The sequence below is a fragment of the Amblyomma maculatum genome, chromosome 2 (assembly GCF_055883805.1).
Source record: "Amblyomma maculatum isolate TAMU_Amacu chromosome 2, ASM5588380v1, whole genome shotgun sequence".
NCBI classification, from domain to species: Eukaryota; Metazoa; Arthropoda; class Arachnida; order Ixodida; family Ixodidae; genus Amblyomma; species Amblyomma maculatum.
Window position 1 is genome coordinate 113,136,715 of NC_139345.1, and position 18,849 is coordinate 113,155,563.

At 42.1% G+C, this 18,849-nt stretch overlaps 1 pseudogene across 1 annotated transcript; it reads left to right on the forward strand.

Moving 5' to 3' along the window:
- Positions 1 to 2,559: 2,559 nt before the first annotated feature.
- LOC146199589 (carbonyl reductase [NADPH] 1-like) lies at positions 2,560 to 16,959 on the forward strand (annotated as a pseudogene). Its single transcript, XR_014705096.1, has 8 exons — positions 2,560 to 2,765; positions 7,757 to 7,838; positions 9,396 to 9,575; positions 10,506 to 10,618; positions 12,755 to 12,880; positions 13,049 to 13,190; positions 14,996 to 15,059; positions 16,667 to 16,959. The product of XR_014705096.1 is annotated as a carbonyl reductase [NADPH] 1-like (transcript).
- Positions 16,960 to 18,849: the final 1,890 nt, after the last annotated feature.

The following is an 18,849-nucleotide window of genomic DNA, read 5'->3' on the forward strand; positions in this document are numbered from 1 at the left end:
ACTTACACCGTGGTGAAAGCGGAAAGAAAGGGGTACCGTAGTGGATATGACGTCAAGAATGTGACGTCACACAACCGGAAGTAGAGCCGAAAAAAGGGCATAGGAAGGGATTGGCGTGCAATTAGAAAGTACCAAAGACTAAAACGGCGAACAAGAAGTGAATTAAGCAACTAGAAGCTACCAGAAGCAACCAACAGCAGTATCCGTGCTTTCGCATTACTCCAATGCAGATTCTGCAGTGCTCTTTAATTATTAACTTTCGCTCTCGAAAGCGTGACACCGTTGCTGACAACCTTCTGTCAATAACGATGAGCATTGAAGGCTTTCGCCTTACAAAAGTTCGCCTCCCCCCCCCCCCCCCCCAACCCTCTTATGGATTCCGGTTTACTCGCCTAACCGGGGAACGAGGCAGCACACCACATAGTTCACATCTTGGCACAAGTAAAATGCCTTCGGGGTTGGGATTGACATCAAGGCTGCTGCAGACGGTGCTTCGGGAAAAGCCACTGCTGATCATAAGGTGTCTAATTCTGTTACTTGTACACTATAAACGTAACAAAAATTTCTCCTTCAGCAGGTAAGCAGGCAACGTGAGAGCTGCCACAAGCCTTCGGTCAGCAGGGTGGGCTTCACCGCACAGCAACCAGTGCCCCGAATTCTGGCTTCCTCGCATGACAGCGGTGTCGCGATGAAAATTATGATGCCAGATCGAAAAGAACTTTCAATTGGACTCGATGTTCACCTCGTCCAGCGGTCTTAAAGCATTAACGCTGCCAACAGGCAGCTTAGGCTGCACAGTCGGCTCCGTGCGCGAAAAGAGACCAATAGTAACCGCTAGGAGCAGCGCCCCTGCAGGGGGCCCGGAGCGCAGTTCGATATATCGAATGAACGGGAGTTCGACAAGTGGACCAATATTAATTTCCATTTGCATAGGATTTTCAGGAGAATATTTTGAAAGTTCGATATAACCATTATTTGATATATCCGAGATCGACTGTATATTCTTCTTAACACGTCCCATGAGAAGATTAAGGAATCGTCACTTACTAAAACAGCTTAAATGCATTTCAGTTGGTTAATACCATAATTTCTATTTTCAACCTACCGTATATCATTGCCAAAACAAATAATATAAACATGTACAAAATGGATGTCGAGGTAGATACACCCCCCCCCCCCCCCCTCCCTCCCTGGAGTTTAAGTGGATCAGTTGTTAAATTGCATATGTTGAAGTTCGAACTTTGACATTATTGATAAACACACAGCCATAGGAGAACTAAATTAATTGACATGACGCCATAGCAAAAAAAAATTTAATAGGCATAACAGCCCAACTATAAGCTGTAAAAGAAGAAAGACGCTTTTCAGGCGGTAATGTCAACCGGTGTAAACAGAGATTGATAGCCTCTATTAGCCGCTTCTGGGTGACGCCACCATACGTAACACCCAAAAAGTGCAATTTTTCATCTGGCGTTTCCACGCCTCCACTTCCTTTTCTCAAACCAAATCCTTAATACAGCAATCAATATTTCTACCCCTCCCCCCTCCCCCCCCCCCCCTCCCAACAGCCGCGATCGAATAGCTCTGATCACTCGATTCGACTACACTTTATCCGTCAGTTCCAGCAATGCAACACTCTCGAACAGGAATCAGTGCTCGATCTGGGTGTGCAGCTAGCCACCCAGATCGGTAAACAGAGATTGATAGCCTTTATTAGCCGCTTCTGGGTGACGCCACCATACGTAACACCCAAAAAGTGCAATTTTTCATCTGGCGTTTCCACGCCTCCACTTCCTTTTCTCAAACCAAATCCTTAATACATCAATCAATATTTCTACCCCCCCCCCCCCCCTCCCCCCCATCCCAACAGCCGTGATCGAATAGCTCTGATCACTCGATTCGACTACACTTTATCCGTAAGTTCCAGCAATGCAACACTCTCGAACAGGAATCAGTGCTCGATCTAGGTGTGCAGCTAGCACAAGCGCCAAGTTGAAGTTCAAGATAACTTTATTTCCGTCGATCTACAGGCCCCTCCGCTCCCTCAGTAAGACCCTAGGGTGCCTCCAAGGGAGAGGAGGGAGCCCCGCATGGGGACGTCTTTCGCAGAGCGTCCCGTGCCAGATGGATTAGCGCCTTAGCGCCACAAATTCATCGATCTGTGCTTTTGAACTAGACGCCCGCTATCCGTGTCTAGTTGAGGTAGAGTTGGTAGAGTGAGGTGGATGAGGGAAGAATACCGTAGGGAATAAGCCGTTAGTTAAAATTTCAAAGTGGCTCCTCCAAGTGTTTAACAACAGGCAGGGAGTCTACATTTGTCTTCATGTTGCGCCGCGGGCGCTAAGAGGCAGCATAAAGGGAAAATTTAGACTTTGCATTTAACTTGGAGGAGGAAACAGGTAGCGCCCCATACTCTACCCACGGCCGGTTTCGGGGGAGAGCGAGCGCTCTTCGCGCTCTTCCTCGATACCGGCCGTGGCTCTACCATACCCTAGCGGAGAAGCCAACAAATTTCGAAAGGGCGTCACAGAAGCACTACTAAAGTTTCATGTGTCTGCAGTTCGTCACGTGACTTGACCGACGAATCCTGGCGCGGGCTCATCTCATTGATTTGATTTCAGTCGCGTATAAGCAGTTCGTCGTAGCGTCACGTTTGTCAAGGTGTGCAACTTTCGAAAACGCAGGCTTCGCATCATTCCCTGCTTATCTGTCGCCGACCTGCAAGGTTTAACCGTTGTACCATGTCATCGACTCGGGTCGCTGTGGTAAGACAGAAATTTGATATCGTTTTCTGATCGTGTGCTCGGCCAGCTTGAACTTCCTCACGTAGTCGGTGGTACGACGCGTACCAGCCAGCTGAAGGACCTTGAACATCTGACGGCCTTGAATGCGTCATTCCTCGCGTTCTTTATTTGTTCATTTATTTATTTTCTTCTCCCCGCGGTTATCGTACTATCTCTGCAGCCAACCGCTGGTCCGTTACCCGCGCAAAAGAAAAGCGCGTTGTGGCCTGAATTGTAGGCGGGGCTTTTCGCCCGCACGCGCGTGCTTGTGCGCGTGCGGCTGTACATACGTGCTGGCGCATTCTGTAAACGTTGATACAACTGCGAATCCGTATTACGTACCCGTATGACACGCGTATGGGCCGGCATTTTTATTAAGAATAATCACGTGAATCGGGCCAGTTTTGCAGGTGTTTGTTGTCAGACCTTCAATCTTAAAATTTATGAGCGTGAACACGTACAGAGTCGCGTGGCGATGCGCTGGGGCTGCTTTTCGCAACGTAGTGGGTCCTGGTGCCATGTCTGCTTCTGGCAAATTGAGAAACGCATGCACTTCCCTTTCAGATTTATTTCTAAATGCGCCCGCCGCCGCGTATCACCACAAGTCGGGCTCTAGTGTTCGCTCATACATTTTAAATGGACAAAAACACCAGATGGACTGAATCGTAGGACCTTTTTTCTTTTTTTTTTTTAAATCCGCTAAGTGAAATACTTGCTCAGAGGCTTTTTAAAAGTTTTTCATTACTTTGTCTTGAGTTGAGTTTCAACTTATATTGCCTATCAATCTGTTTGCAGATAATTCTGTTTCCCAATCCGCGATACATTAGTGGTGTGGGATCTTAATAGGCTCACTCACAGTCTGTGCAGTAAGTACACTGAAAATACCTGGAAAGAGCATATTCTGCCATGAGTAATCTGATAGACTTTATCTTCTAAAATCACAGAACTCAGGCTTCTGAATATGCCTCTCATGTCTGCATCAGACTGTTCCATACATATCGTATTGCTGCACAATTGTGAGCTGTAAAATGTGATGCCGACCAAAAGCATACACAAAAAAACACAACATGACGTCAAAAATGGCACGTTTAACAGACCATCCCAACTAGACGAGTTTTCGTCAAACTCTCGATTTCACTTGTGAGCTGTAACCGGCTTCAGTCTCTATAGTTTGTAACATGGAGGCTTGATTGATTGCTCCACCAGGTAAGTTAATCATTCTATTACACGCAATGAATTGCTAGACTGTAATCACAGCTGTTTGCTTTATTCTGTTCCCTACATATTTAAATTCGTGAGAAGTATGTCAATAGTGCTATTCTGGCATTTCATCATACTCCGATGTTGACATTTAGATGCCATTTACTGGTTATCGTGCTCTCAAATTACTGCTGCTGGGAAAGTGGTTAGATTCTCATGACATTATCATTACCTCTTTTTAGTAGTTATGATTACATCACTGGCATTAAAGCACACCTGACCTCCTGCCGGGGTGGCGCACTGGTTACGGCGCTCAACTACTGTTCCTGAGGATGCGGGATCGAATCCCGGCCTCAGCGGCCACTTTTCAATGGAGACGAAAAGCAAGGCGCCCGTGTGCTGTGCGATGTTGGTGCACGTTAAAGAACCCCGGGTGGTCGAAATTTTCGGAGTCCTCCACTACGGCGTCTCTCATAGCCTGAGTCGCTTTGGGATGTTAAACTCCAGAAATCAAACCAACCAAAGCACACCTGACCTAAATTGTCAATGTTATTGCCTGCTAAAGTGCAGCACAGCATTTGTAAGTGTGTGAATGTATCTTGAATCTTTAGATGATATTTGCATTTGCTTTCCCTATTATTTCCCTATTAGAATATGTTTCTTGGTCTTTTGGACTGTATAGTAGAGGTACTACATGGATTATCCTAAATCTCATGACAAGTAAAATTCAGGGGTGGAAGCATTGCTCCAATTGCTCCATTCTACTCCAAACTGCTTTTTCTACTCCATCCTGCTCCAAAACAGGATATTGCTCCAAAACTGCTTCAAATAGGTGCTACAAAGTTTTGCTGTCAAATGTTTTGCTAGCTGAAACAGGGAGGATGGCAGCACACCAACGCCGGAGGTGTAACACTTCTTTGCGCTGGGCTTAATACAAATAAAATTTTCAAAACCGACGGGAGCATGGAGCATAATAAATATCTAATCACAAGTAAACTTAATATGGGCCACAAGCGATTGAAGGGAATTGCAAAAAAAATGCTCAGTGCATGTGATATATAGCACGTTCTCCTAGCCTTTTGAATCAACAGTTGAGAGAAGCGAGAGCAGCATGCGAAGCAGATAGCATAAACTACAACATGCCGTTGGTAAACTTTTTTGTCTGCAAAATTTACACAACTTGTTCTAAGGCTTTTAGTGGAAACAAGCTGGTACTTCAACACCGAGCCCTTTTGTCCATGACAAACATGCCAGGCCTATATCAGGCAAAAGCATACATGTAGGTACTTGAAGCATTATGGGGTGGTGTGCCAAAGGTGCCAATCACTAGAAAAGAGAATTAAAGAAGCTGAAGGATGAAAAGGCTACCGCTGAGTGCCATCTATTCTTCCTGAAGGCACTAATGACCAGCACTTTGGGAATTTGTTAGCAGAGGCGTAGGATCAGAAATGATATGCACAAATTAGAGAGCAGAAATATGCTGCTCATTGATGTAAACTCCAATCTAATGGCACTGCTTGAGCGCATAAATAGATTCCACATTTGAATCTGTCAAGTCAGACTAGGCAATACCTTTAGGTCAAACATGATGTTCAGTTGTAAAGTGCACAAGTAGGCATTCCGTTTGCTGCTAGTTTATTACTAATTGTTCCTTACGTCAACATCTATTATTTTAAACATCTTTACATGTTTTGACCATTTGTCTTTCTTTCTCAGGGAAGTGTGCATAGTCGGACAAGTATTTAATGTTGCATAAAAATGAATCAGATTTGCAATTTTGTGTGTCAGGAATAGAAAACTGCAATTATCGAAGGTGGTTAGCCTAAGAAACGTGCTCCAATGCATAATTAGATTTCTCCAAAACTCTCCTTTCATTGCTCCGAAGCTGCTCCAAAATGGCATTATTACTTCTCCCTGAGCTGCTCTGAAATGCTGCAGCCTGTTTCCACCCCCGAAAATTAAATTTATTGAAGGGAAAGCTTCACTACTCCGTGTATGCACGGTTTTCACCTTCAAGTGACCTTGACAGATATTTGTAGGAGGAGAGGAAGAAGATGGTTTACACAGTATGAAAGAGCACTGAACAGGGTAGAAGGGGGGGAGGGGGGGAAGCCTCAGTTCCCAGGTAGATCACAGGTAGGTCGAGCCAACGTTCCACTTGTGGAAGTGAGGCTCCCCCCCCCCCCCCCCCCCTTCTACCCTTGTTCAGTGCTCTTTCATAACTTGACTGATACTGCGCCTTTTCTTTCTTATAAACCAATTTACATTGGAAGTGAAACCTTCACTACACTAGGTATAGCAGATCTTCATGCCCTTCAAATGACTTTGACCTAATTAAGTATGGGTGTCCACGATTTCAGGGTGTCCACCCAAATGTATACTTGGCCTTTCACCAAAACCTAACTTAGTCAGGGCAGGGTATGTTAAAGATCCCCCCCCCCCCCCCCCCCCCCCCCCCCGGGTCAAAATTACTCCCTAGCCCTCCAGGCTCCTCTTCCCACTTTCACTCCCGCCTTTGTCCCTTCCTTTACCCCTTCCCTTACAGTGCAAACTGATTGATTTATAGGAAGGGAAAGGCGTTCGCGTCGTAAGGGAAGGGAGGAAGGTGGGAGTGAAATGGAAAGAGAGAAAGAAGAGCCGTAGTGAGGGCTACAGAGTAATTTCAACAACCTGGGGATCTTTAACATGCGCTGGCATCGCATAGCACACAGACGCCTCTTCAGCTGGCCAAGGTGGGGTTGGAACCCAGTTACTCCCGCACAGTAGTCGGGCGTCTTACCACTGCACCACCTCACCACCACGGTGCAGTTCAGGTGTCCACTAAGAAAGTGTGATAGATACCACGCCTTTTCTTTCCTGTGACCCAATTATTATTATTATTATTATTAATGGAGAAGCAGCCCTGTGTTGTGCGATGTCGCCTTGAACAACCTTGAAGGTCAAAGGCAGATACAGCACCTTTCCTTTCTTATAAACCAATGTACAATATACAAGAAAAAATATCAAAACATGATCAGTGTTAAAGATCCTTAGTGTGCGGTTCAGGTGTCCACAGAGCAAGTGTGACAGATACTGCGCCTTTCCCTTCCTGTGAACCAATTATTATTATTGACCTGGTTAGATGTAGGTGTCATCCAGAATTCCATGCTGTCCACTCAGAAGTGCAAGGCTCCTTCCTTTCCTCAAAATAGAATACCAGGGTTTAATCTGGACCACACTGGGGGATGCATCTTGATGGAAAGGAACTGGCCTACATGTGCTGTGGGATGTCAGTACATGTTAAAGATCCCCAGGTGGCTGAAATTACTGGGGAGCCTTTCACTACAGCAACCCTTTTACTCCCACCTTCCTCCCTTCCGTTACTGCATGATTGAGATGCCCACAGAACAAGTGTGACAGATGCTGCACCTTTCCTTTCCTGTGAGCCAATTAAATAAATATTATAAAAAAAACTCAGATTGAAAAGCGGGTGTTAAACAGGCTATCACTGCAACACTCACAGCTTTTGCTCTTTCTCTAGGTTAAAGCAATGCCTAAACACACACAATTTGTTTTGCATTTGTTGAGGTCGTAAGCCATGGCCATTATATGACATCTGCTTTCACAGGACATTTTTTTACTAAGCAGTTCTGTAAATCTAAACATGCAATACTTCTGGGTAGCCAGGAGCATCAGTAGTGTTAAATATTGTATGCATCCTACAGAAAGCTGTAGCACTCGCTTATATCAGTGCATAAAGGAAATTGATTAATCAGAATTTTTTATGTACACAGGTTACAGGGGGCAACAAGGGCATTGGCCTTTCAATAGTGAAGTTCCTGTGCCAGCAATTCGATGGAGATGTATTCCTGACAGGTTAGTGCCCCCTGCATTGCATGTGATTTTGGCTTTGCTGGCTTATATATAAAAATAGCATAGTTGCTCTGCAAGCATTCTTTTTGAAATGCGGCAATGCAGCCTCTCGGAGCAGCAAGCATGATGGAACTGATATTTTTAAATCAGTAAGTGGGTTCTGTAATGTTCAATTTCTGTATTTTGCTAATTGTGTTTCCTGGCTAACCTCACCCTGCAGCTGGAATCTCCTTAAAAACTGCACAAGTTCATTGATGTTTATTTATTTATTTACTTATTTATTAAGCAAATGTGTCCTTTGGCATAAGTGAGTCAAGTATAAAGGCGTGGACATAGGTAAACGCAGCATACTTTTTCGGTAAATTTAATCATGCATTTCCTATCGAACAAACAGAAACATTACTTGTGAGCGAGACTGTGTGCTTGCGTCTACTACCTGCCTGCACATACCACAGCTGCCTATGCCAACTGGGCAGCACGTCATAAATGTTAGAAGGTGACAGCGTGCTTCGTTTAGTTTTGTCTGTGCTTTTACCTATACAGAATTGTGCTAGATTGATGTTTTACCATTCTTTCAGCATTCCACATTAATTTTAACAAATTGTTTATTGAGTTAAGACGAATTAGTGAAAATGGTACTGAGAGATGATCAAAGAAGAATAATGAGAATGTTCCTTATGACCAAAGCCTCTCCACTCAGTTTTGACATGCTAGATGGTGATGAAAAACAACTCATAAAGGACCTATTATGGTGGTTTAGTAATGACACATAATGCTAGCCATAAGGTTGCAAGCTTGCTCCTAGGTGTAGTGTCCACATTTTGACAGTAATGTACGGAAGAGATTTAATTTTGTGCATATTAAACACTTTCGTATGGTTTAACTTCAGCTAAAAAGTTGTAATATGGTGTAGCTGGAAATTGTAAAATCCACTGATTTCTTTAGGCCAAAAAATAGTGTTTACACAATTCCAGCTGTGTATAAGTGCTGCTGGTTACTTGCTGCATATTTGCCGAACAGCATTTTGAATTTCAATAAATTGAGCTCGTGCATGTCCATAAATTTCTTGGAACTTTGTTATGTTACTTTTGAGGCGTCTCGAAAGGCTTGCTGCCTTTCATTAAAAAAAAAAAAAAAGGGGGCTTTTTCGGAAGGGACAAAACTAATCAAAGGGTAAGTTACATGCTGGTGTTTGTCCCATAAGCTTACAACTGAACATTATCTACATCATAACATAACCTTCTTCACTATGTTTATGTTATGTAGACTGATTTCTGCATTCAATAAGACTTATATGATTAATGGGCCAAGTACAAAATATTCACTGGATATAAAATGCCGAATATACAAAAGTGAAAGTCCGAAATATAAAAAAATGAATGTGAAGAGAGCTACCTCTCCAGCTTGGAGTCCATGGTAAACATATTACATTGCTGAACTCATGAGCTTTTGCCAGTATTCTTATTGAAGGTTGTAAAAAAACAATTTTCTTTTTTACTTTCCCATGCATTGTTGTAATGTTTTGGAGAAATAAACAGTGTTCTCTCTTTTTCTGAGCAGCTAGGGACGAAAAACGCGGCAATGCAGCTGTGTCGGAGCTCAACAAGCAACTTCTCCGGCCGAAGTTTCACCAGCTTGACATCGACGACCTTGAGAGCATACGCAAATTTCGGGACTTCCTCAAGAGCACATATGGGTGGCCTGGATGTGCTTGTGAACAATGCTGGAATGGCATACAAGGCATGTGTCCTCTATGTTTCTTGCTAAAAAAAAAAAAAAGAAAGAAAGAAAAGAAAAAATGCCATGCTCACTTGTCTAAAGTTCAAAATAGGCGGGCAAAATATGACTCACTGATTAAGCTTCTTTGCTTCAGACGTAAGCCTGAGCATGTTGATATTTAATGTTTCAACAGGTTGTCACTAGTTATTGAGCACACTATACCCTCTTTGTTGCTGCAGGAGATTTATTTATTTGTTATTCCTCAAATGCTCCTAGCTAGGGGTCTTACGTGAGGGGTGACCATCATCAGTGAAGGAAGACATGTTCAATGGCAGTCCTGAAATTGGCAGCATCAGAGTTATGCACGGTTTATTCGGGCAGATCATTCTAGGCGTTCGCTGTTTGTACGAAGAAAGAATGAAGATGCGATGACGTGCGCGTGCATGCGGAGGTTTTACCAATTTTAAATGATTTAATTGTAAGGGAGGGATGGTGTTGTACTGGTGAAATGAGGATGCAGTCAATTGGAAATTGATATAACTTATGATAGAGGCTAAGCCTGATAAGTTTTCGCCTGATTTCAAGGTTAGGAAGATCTGCATTAAGCTTGAGCGATGTAACACTGGTGTAATATGAATAGTCATTGTAAATAAAATTAGCTGCGCAGTTCTGGATTGATTTGAGGGTCCCAAACTGCATATGCATATTCCAGTTTGGGTCTAACAAGAGATTTATAAACAAGAATCTTTACAGAAGGGGAGGTAATCTAAGTTTCTGCATAGAAGCTGCGAGCAATGTAAACAAGAAAGCGCATATATAAGCAGCCTTGGGCCTGTTCAAACCTTAAACTATGAGTTAAGGGTGTTGATGATTTGCATTAAGAGTGAGCAACGGACAGAGTCTATTTAATTAGACTCTCGAAGAGTTCATTTTCTCTTTCTTTGATTTCAGCATGACTCCACCGCACCATTTGGAGAGCAAGCAGAAGTCACTGTGAAGACAAACTTTTTTGGCACGCTCAACGTCTGCAAAGAACTGTTCCCATTGCTACGCCCACATGCCAGGTATGTTGTTCCTGCTCATATTTCATGCATCATTATCTGAGCAGGTAGTGTAATTTTTCTTTTTTTCAGCCTGTTTCTTGAAAAATTTTTTAGGCCACACTAATAAAGAAACTTTTAATACAAATGGATTACGACTATGGAGAAAAAAAAGAAATGCCTTCAGGTATTGAATCGAATATTTTATCGGTAAAAAAATAAATAAATAATAATAAAAATAAAAGAAAAAATAAATAACAGCAATTATTGTTTGTCACGTTTATTTCACAGCTGCATATCATACAGTAGAGTCCTCATTAATTCAACCCCTTATTTGAGAAATCTTGATAATTCGAACTTGGAGCGTGCTCCTGGCCGCCACCCATGTAAGTTTATTGCGTTGGACACTCTTTAATTCAGACATGGGCTTATTCGCTCTAGTTAATTCAGATGGCAGATTGCATTGATGCATGACCGCACAGCCAGCGGTCACCGAAATAAACCTGAATTGCTTGGAACAGTGGTGTCCGCCCATAAATGTGCACACACATGGCATGTTTAACCACGATCGGCTGTCCCCTAATTCCGTAATATACGTCGGTCACACATTCGCAGTTTCGCTTTAACTTCATGCCATTATGGTCCCTTGAGGGCTGAATTAATGAGTGTACTGCATTCAATAACTTTAGGATATTTGGCAATCTCTGACTGTTCAGACATCTTAGTGTGTTCAATATTTTTCGGATATCTGGAAACTGCAAATATAAAACTTTTAATCAGATATGAATCGAAAAACAACCATATTCGATTCGTATTTAGATTTTTGAATATTTGCACGCCACTAAATATTCTGCAGTTTTAAAAGCAGGAAACATAACAGCTTGTAATTATGGAGTTTAGAAATATCTGTGAAGCGTATAGCTATTGTGTATACTTGCATTTCCAGGAGAACATTACCAGAATTACTTGTTTTATCAGAAGTGCTACTTGTTGCTGGCCCACAGAAAATTCTCCCCTGATGTTTTGCTTTGTAACTGACCTTAAAAGTGAGCTATAGCCTATAATGGAATCCACATATTAGGCTCTAGTGCAAGTCTGTTGGAGACAGATCTTGCTACTGTTTTGTTTTTTCTTTAGTGACTTAGAAGGACAACTTAAGCCTATTAAAGCTACAGTTAAAAGTGTTTCAAAATTCTTGAAGGCTGAGTGCACATTTGACACTTGTATATATCCCTAAAGCAAAACTTGTGTAACATCATTGTTTCCTTGTTCTCTTAATATCTTTGGTGGCTAACAAAAAGGGTTCTGTTTAAGTTGAGGACAACGCTGAGAGCTATGGAACGAAAAAGGTAGGTGTAACATTAAGAGATAGGAAGTGTGTAGGGCATGTCAGACAAATAACTCGAGTTATTGACATTCTAGGGGAAATCAAGAAGAAATGGGCATGGGCAGGACATGTGGTGGTCGCTTAGGGTAACAAATTGGATTCCAAGGGAAGGAAAGCGCGACAGGGGGTGGAGGAAGTTAGGTCAGTGGACGAGATTATAGAAGTTTGCAAGGGCCAAGTAGACGCAGTTAACACTGGACCGGGTTAATTGGAGTAATATGGAAGAGGCTTTTGCTCTGCAGTGGGTATAGTCTGGCTGATAATGATGACATCATTTGCGGGTGGCTTTCATCAAGTAAAAGTACACCAGCTGCCATGCATAGTTTTTTGCCCATGGAAGAATGCTCATATTAAACCTGGAATCAGCAGCTGCATAGTTTATGCACTGTTTTGTGGATGGTGTGCACATGAATGAAGTGGAGGCATTCTTCACTTGTAACTGGCCACACTGCTGCCATGCAAGTGCTGCTGATGAACATGGAAGCACCCATTCTTGGAATTTTTTCCACTTCTGGTATGAATCAGTGCAGCACAGCATTAACTGGAGATGGCGACGGTCATAAAGTTATAGACAGAAAGTCATACCTAGCCATAGCAGAGACACCATGTAGGAACCTTTACTGCCATAAACACAGTCCTTTTCACTAGCTGACGGTGTAACAATTGTCCAAGGAAGGTGTGGATATGTACCGCACAATCTTTAATGCGGCACTTGCACTAGTAGTGTGTACTTTAATTCTGTAATATGTGTACTCATTCATTGCTTTCCACAGAGTGGTCAACGTGAGCAGTATGTTGGGCATGCTGAAGAAGATTCCTGGAGAAGAACTGAAGAAGAAGCTCAGCAACCCTAATATCACTTTGGAAGAGCTCTGCAGCCTCATGGAGGAGTTTGTGCAGTTAGTGCTTGCTCAGTTTTTTTGGTAGTTTGTTCTTGTATTCATGATGATAGGATTCCCCTGTAAAACATATTGGTGCCAACCTGTTTTCATTACTTTCTTTTTCTTTCTGCGTGAAATATTACCTATTTACTCAAGCATATTTACTTACATATTTCATGTTTACAGGGCGGCCAAGGAAGGCAAGAATAAAGAAAAAGGTTGGGGGCAGTCTGCTTACAATGTGTCTAAGGTAGGAGTCACTGTGCTAAGTTTCATCCAGCAACGCGAGTTCAATGAAGACTCTCGTGAGGACTTGGTTGTGAATGCTGTAAGTAGATATCATCACTTATGTTGTCATTTGTGCACTTGTTTGAGTTGTAACACCCTCTAATATTTGCACAGACTGTAACATGCTTTGACCTTTGTATGCTAAAGCATACACAGCAGCAATAGCTTGCACCTATGCTTGCTGGAACTGCAGTTGGCATCAAAGTTGGAGGTGCAGTGCTGTGTTGAGAACACATGCGCCATGTCTTACTAGCTGATGCATTTTTGGTGCTCTGAACTTTTTTGCTTTTCATTTCAGACTTCAGATGTTCAAATCTATGAATTGTCAGGAGTGACGTAGGGACCTTCTTAAAGGAAATATTGCAGAGTAAAACGCCTTCTGCATTACCTCTCCGTTTAAAGTGGTTTTCTTTTCAGCCAGAAGCCACCATAATTGCTTTTTATGAAAGGTTACAGTTGTTACAGAAAGTAAAAGGCTGAGGAATGTTTGACATTATATTAAATACTCGGATATAGTAAAGTAAAACCGAAGTCCCAGTTCGTCTTTCATAAATGACTGTACAGTTTTTTTTCCTTTTGTAGTAAAGACGTTTATGATAAATATAAATTATAGTAAACTGCTTCTGGCTGCAATGACATACTTCCCGGCCGCACATGCGTAACCTACGATCACGGGGCAAATATTTCTGGTTTGGAAAAAAAATACGAAAATAAAATGGAGTGTTTTTTTAGTTTATTTATTTATTGATTTACCGCAACGCTCACCAGCTGTAAGAAGAATCAAACTTTAGGTGAGCTTTGGGTCTGTGAAGCAATACATGCGACATGCAGGGAAGGAAAAAAGTAGAACTTGGAATGAAGGTGGCACAGTCTGTTCAGAAAGTAAAAGAGAGCAGAAGTGCAGCATGATGTAGAGAAGAAAAGAAACGGCCAAACGTTCGCAGCATTGTGCAGGGTGAAGCATGGGGCAGTGGTGGCAAGGAGTGGAGGCATATGGCACGTGCGGTTTTTTCATGCTTGATTGTATTGTTTGCATTTCTCATCTGTTGCGTCTTAAATGACAGAAACAGCGAAAGCCAACTCCATATTCATGCAGAGCTTTGGTTTCAACATGAAATCAAACTCAGCCTTATTCGTAGCCACATTATTATCTAGCTAAAGAGGTACTTCCACAAGATGTAAACGAAAAAGATCTTATAATGCAGAAAAAGAAAATTCACGGAGAGAAAAGGAAAGGATAGAAAGTATTTTTGAGTTTTTTTTTTTCATAAAGTAGCAACATGCAAGTAGCAAGTAGCCGTTCAGTTACTAGACATCATCTTCATGGCCATGCAATCACCAGCAACTGATGTATTAAAGACATTGATATAATAAAGATATTTGCTCCTCTGAATGACTTCACTATGTAAAGGAGTTCTACTGTACCTAGAAAGTGTAGTCTTACATTAAACTTCACGAAAGAGGCCAGCATTTCCCTGGAACAATAGTTTTTGCTGTGCTTCCAGCCTTATATTGTTGCAGAGAAAGAGACTGCCATTGCAGTTACATTTTATGTGAATAGCTTATATATATATGAGAAGTTGTAAATGATTGCTTGACTTTGCAGAAGAAACCTGATAGGAACTGCTGCTGTATGCTTTTCAGTGTGTCGTCCTTCTTAATGCATGTTTCTCTGCATAAAAGTACTGTACCGTATGACTTGACCCTATAGGCCATTTACTTCCAGAACACCGTGCTGGCAGCATGTGGTGCCATAATTGAAGTGATCGACATGAATAGATAAGGAGCTTTACTGTAGCAGCATGTCGTCTTGGTTTTCTGGTATCAATCTTTCTGCATTCACAGGTGCATCCTGGCTTTGTCGATACGGATATGACGAGCCATAAGGGACCTTTGACTCCTGACCAAGGTAGGTAGCCTATCCATGTTTTCTGTTTCTTAATCTCCTCATTTTACACCTAAATTTGTGGGCTCAGTGCAGTCTGGTTTGCTGTTCTGAAAGTAATTTTGACATTTATGAACTCACAGTCCTGACTTCTTTGAAGTATACATTCATATGCGTCTATAGCAAACTTCAGAAAAAGAAGGATGTGTGCTAAAGCATATTTTGAGTTGGCATCATTTTCGCACTCACCTTGAGTCATCTGATTGATGGAAACGCTGGAAACTGGATGTCAGTTTGGTTGCCACCACTTCCGGTCCTGCCATTTCTACCAATCAGATTATAGTGAAAATGGCAAAAAAGGACACTTCTGAAAACAATGCAAACTCTGAATATGGCCCTATATCTGCGGCTGTCGTAAGTGTATCTGGTGACACAGGCGGCCAGTCTATTTATAGAAAGGCATCCTCGAGGTGGCAAAAGATAGAAGAAGACCTAACACAATGAGCTTAGTCATGCAAAACATTTTGCTGTTATACAATACTAATTGATCAATAAGAGACAATGAAGCAAGGTAAGGGCTTTACTCTTAAAGGGACAGAACACTAGTCAATATGTCATGAGATTATGGTGGAGATGAAAAGACCTTGCCTCATATAGTACAGGCCGAGCACTACAATATCAAAGAAAAGAGACTGTGCAGTTTTGATTAGCCATTCAAAATCAGATAAAAACAACTGAGGTGCTATCTAGCGGAGAAACCCTATTACTTTCAGTGTAGTACCCCACGTGACTACGTGTCAGCAAAATATCGTTGATTTTCGTAACTACACTGTTCTTTTTTCTCCTAGGAGTGATTGTCATAATTAATTATATTTTGCGCTCTCGCCACTGCGTCTTTAAATAAAAGCCACCCCTCCTTTCGCACCGCGAGAGGAATGCTTTCAGGTTTTGCCACTAGATAGCGCGACAGTGTTTGGAATTCCGTGAATGAAGCGATGATAGTACCCAGTAAAACTTTCGCCGACGAGGCGTGCGTTATTGTGCCGTAACAGCCTTGAGTGTGAAACTGAAAAGGACGTTACTATAAGCAAACAAATGTCGAATTACTGCCTGGCGAAGGAATATTATACTTGTTTTCGGTAAGTCTTTTTTGTCGACCACCAGTCGTCATCGCGGTCGCTGCTCATGGTTTCCAGCATCCTACTATATATAAGAACGGGTGCATGCTCTGATCGAAAAATTCTCGGTAAAAATTTTCTACAGCGTTTCTACCAAAATCGTTATGAAATCGAACATTTTAAACATCAATCTTCCCATTGCACCGAAAAAAATTTGAGACCTAAATTCCAGTGTTCTGTCCCTTTAAACGTATGGAATAAGAAAGTTTAAAATATATCCGGTTTTTTCTTAAAATGGTATTTCATTCTAGTTTATCTGTCTTAAATGACATGTACTGGGGTTGTGAAATAAATTCTTGGTGGAGCTGAGCATGGTGAAATATTTTATGAAAAGATATGCAATGTTCTCCTATGAGATGTGATAAAAACTGTATTTTGATTTGTGAGCAATAATATATTATTGGATGTAGTCAAACTTGAGTTACTAACACCTTTTTGCAAAATAATCCACAGGCGCTGATGCACCAGCATATTTGGCGATGCTGCCTCCTAACATCGACTCACCCAAGGGAGAATTTGTGTGGAATGACCGCACGGTTACCCCGTGGGACAAGTAGGACTGAAGCGATCTTCACCTCGAGCTGTGAACCTCTCATACAATCACACTATGTCGTTTTTTGGCCTGTGAAGAACAAATTTAAGAAACTGTTTTTATTAATAGTATATGCATTGGGTTGACAGATGTGACCTATTTTCTTATTGTGCATTAGAGTTTTAAACAATAAAGATTGTTTTGATTACTTTTCTTTGAGGCTACATGGCAAGGCCTGTAGCTGTGAAAATCAGTGTCTTTCCATTACTCTGGTTTTGACGCTATGACCCCGCCGGGGTGGCGCAATGGTTAAGGCACTCGACTGCTGCGCCCAAAGATGCGGGATCGAATCCCTGCCTCAGCGGCTGCTTTTCGGTGGAGGCGAAAAGCTAGGCGCCCGTGTGCTGTGTGATGTCAGTGCACGGTAAAGAACCCCAGGTGGTCGAAATTTCCGGAGTGCTCCACAACAGCGTCTCTCATAGCCTGAGTTGCTTTGGGATTTTAAACCCCAAAATCAAGTCAAACCAAGGTTTTGACGCTATGCTTCTCACTCAAGCATACTTGTTGAAAATGCCACAGGCAGCAGTGGAAGCACGCGCTCCCTTCACTTTCCCAGTTTTGCAAGAAAATGCTGCACATATAATGCATGTATTTTCTTTTTACATGCTCAGATAATATTTGCATTTCTTGCACACACTGTTAGTATTCAGTGTCCTGGTCCAGACAGTCATTCATATCAGCGTAGCTACGTTTTATCTGTTCTTTTTATATTACTATACTGCTCATTGCTTTTTTCCTTGAAATGCCAAGCACTTGTCTTTTTCCCCCTTTTTGCAGGAATAAGCATGTAGATATTTCCACTCAGTAGTTTATCAAGCAATGTTTTATTCAAAAGTGTATTGTACGCAGCAGAGCAAAGCGTCAAGCAGCGGCAGGCCGTGAGGCTATGGTAAAGGGGGAACGAGCTTACCATGACGCTGCACTAGGCACTTTAGTGATGCCTCTGCACCTGTTGCATAGCGTCACCCGTCGCATGCACAAAATAATGTGACAGCTTCACTCTTGTTCTAGGTTTCAGAAAAATGCGTTTTGGGCAGAACAGCTAATAATGTGCCCTAGTGCATTGCATTTCCCCAAGGCATTTCTTATGATTCACACAATGTTTTGGGCACCAGTGCTCTGCTGCAGCTACGGGTGTTGTTTCACGCAAGGTGTTGGCTACTATGCTTACATTATAATTTGGATATTTAAAGGTTATTGGTTGACAATCTTTGAAGTTATTGACATGTGAATCTGGTATTGTATCACACGAAATCTAAGGAATCCAACCTGAGTATGCTTGAACTGGTGCACATTGTTAATGTTTTATTCAAGCAAAACTATTACTCATAGCCTAAACAAAAAATGATGATTGGTCAAAACAGTGAGCTTGCTACAAGTGCAGGCATGTCGTCTCACTAAGTAGGTTTGCAATGATTTTCATACTTTTGCTATACATTTTATTGAATTATTTTTCTTCTCACGACAAGGTACAGAGACATCCAATCTTAGTGCAAACAAGCATGCTCTCTTCAAAGTGGCATTGCGTTGGAGGAGGCCGCACATCAAATTAAAGCAGCGCAGGCTCGAAGTGGCCCAAAAGCGGTTGTTTGCATAGTCGGAAGCTTTGCCTCAATGTGTGGTCGGATCGGAGGCGACTGCGCTCTGAAGAGAGCATGCTTGTTTGCACTAAAAGTGCACGACCCTGTACAATTCATCAAATCTCATTCTGGATCTTGGCTATTTAAATGTTCTGAGAAGTGCAGCACAAAATAAAGTTCCACCAATTTTCGATGTTATGTTTTTGTCTTCTGGAATAGAAGTTCACTGATAGCAGCAATATAAATCTGCACCGGCATTCAGGTAAACGTCCATTTTTTGCTTGTTCCGCAAAACTCCTTGCATGAAGTCATCACAATGTACAGGCGTTGGTGGCAATACCTGTCGGCTTCGTTCTATTGTAATTTGTGAGATTTGCGTTTTCTATGAGGTACAGTCTCTGTCAGCAAGTAGTATGGAAATGCAAGACCATTTCAATCTGGCCTTGGTGTCGCAGAACATGTCC